Source organism: Arachis stenosperma, chromosome 4, assembly GCF_014773155.1.
Source record: "Arachis stenosperma cultivar V10309 chromosome 4, arast.V10309.gnm1.PFL2, whole genome shotgun sequence".
NCBI lineage: Eukaryota > Viridiplantae > Streptophyta > Magnoliopsida > Fabales > Fabaceae > Arachis > Arachis stenosperma.
In genome coordinates, this window is record NC_080380.1 from 124,791,236 (window position 1) to 124,793,382 (window position 2,147).

The 2,147-nt window shown below is 35.2% G+C and overlaps 1 non-coding gene across 1 annotated transcript; it reads right to left on the reverse strand.

Annotated features, from left to right (window-relative positions):
- Positions 1–1,809: 1,809 nt before the first annotated feature.
- On the reverse strand, positions 1,810–1,917 carry LOC130978525 (small nucleolar RNA R71). Its single transcript, XR_009086151.1, has one exon. It is a non-coding gene; the product is annotated as a small nucleolar RNA R71 (small nucleolar RNA).
- Positions 1,918–2,147: the final 230 nt, after the last annotated feature.

Below are 2,147 nucleotides of genomic sequence, written 5' to 3' on the forward strand. Positions count from 1 at the left end.
ATTTTGATACCTTTATTTCCCTTTCACTTAATTTTCGAAAAAAAAAACCAAAAAAACACAAAAAAATTACAAAATCATAAAATCCAAAAAATTTCTTGTTTGAGTCTAGTGTCTCATTTTAAGTTTGGTGTCAATTGCATGCATTCATTCATGTGTCTTAAGGATCTTCAAGATGTTATTGATGATTTCTTACTCTAATCTTTAAATTCTCTTGACTTGAGTGTTTTGTGTGTCTCATATGCATTCTCATTAGTGTCAGTAGCATACAAACTGCTAAGTTTGGTGTCTTGCATGCATTGTTATTTGATTTTAGTTGCATTTTGATTATTAAAAATCCAAAAATATTTTTAATTTGTGTCTTCTCAAGTCAATAATACAGAGAATTGAAGATTCAGAACATACAGCAGAGGAATTGCACAGAAAAAGCTGGGCGTTCAAAACGCCCAGTGAAGAAGGACAGACTGGCGTTTAAACGCCAGCCAGGGTACCTGGTTGGGCGTTTAACGCCCAAAAGGGTATAGTTTTGGGCGTTAAACGCCAGAATGTGCACCATTCTGAGCGTTTAACGCCAGGATGGCACAAGGGGGAGGATTTTGTTTTCAAATCAAAATTTTTTCAAGTTTTCAAAAGTTTTTCAAAATCAAATCTTTTTCAAATCATATCTTTTCAATCAAATGTTTTCAAAATCAATTTCTTTCCTTTTTCAAAGATACTTGCCATCAATTAATGATTTGATTCAACATTTCAAGTATGTTGCCTTTTCTGTTGAGAAAGGTTTAATGTTTGAATCATATCTTTTCTTGTTAGGCAAGTCATTAATTTTTAAAATCAAATCTTTTTAAAATTGTTTTCAAATCATATCTTCTCAATCACATATTTTTTTTAACCATAACTTTTCAATCAAATCTTCTTAACCACATCTTTTTCAAAATAGTTTTCAACCAAATCTTTTTGACTTCTAATTTCAAAATCTTTTTCAAAAATCACTTGATTTCTTTCCCACTCTTATTTTCGAAAATTAATTAATGTTTTTCAAAATGTTTTCAAAATTCTTTTACTTAATTTTCGAAAATTACCTTCCCTCTTCTCACATCCTTCTATTTATGGACTAACACTATTCCTTAATGCAAAATTCGAACTCCATCTTCTTTGATAAGTTCGAATTTTCTACTTCTGTCTTCTACTTTTCTTTTCCTCTGACACCTAAAGGAATCTCTATACTGTGACATAGAGGATTCCACACTTTCTTGTTCTCTTCTCTTTCATATGAGCAGGAACAAAGACAAAAGCATTCTTGTTGAAGCTGACCCTGAACCTGAAAGGACCTTGAAGCAAAAGCTAAGAGAAGCTAAGGCACAACTCTCTGTAGAGGACCTAACAGAAATCTTTAAACAAGAAGAACCCATGGTAGCCGAAAACAACAACAATGCCAACAAAGCAAGGAAGGTGCTGGGTGACTTTACTGCACCTACTCCCGACTTCTATGGGAGAAGCATCTCTATCCCTGCCATTGGAGCAAACAACTTTGAGCTTAAGCCTCAATTAGTTTCTCTAATGCAACAGAATTGCAAGTTCCATGGACTTCCATTGGAAGATCCTCATCAGTTCTTAGCTGAATTCTTGCAAATCTGTGACACTATCAAGACTAATGGGGTTGACCCTGAAGTCTACAGACTTATGCTATTCCCTTTTGCTGTAAGAGACAGAGCTAGGACATGGTTGGACTCACAACCTAAAGAAAGCCTGGACTCATGGGAAAAGCTAGTCAATGCCTTCTTGGCAAAGTTCTTTCCACCTCAAAAATTGAGTAAGCTTAGAGTGGAAGTCCAAACCTTCAGACAGAAGGAAGGAGAATCCCTCTATGAAGCTTGGGAAAGATACAAGCAATTAATCAGAAAGTGTCCTTCTGATATGCTTTCTGAATGGAGCATCATAGGTATTTTCTATGATGGTCTCTCTGAACTATCCAAGATGTCTTTGGATAGCTCTGCTGGAGGATCTCTTCATTTGAAGAAGACGCCTACAGAAGCTCAAGAGCTAATTGAAATGGTTGCAAATAACCAATTCATGTACACTTCTGAAAGGAATCCTGTGAACAATGGGACAAATCAGAAGAAAGGAGTTCTTGAGATTGATACTCTGAATGC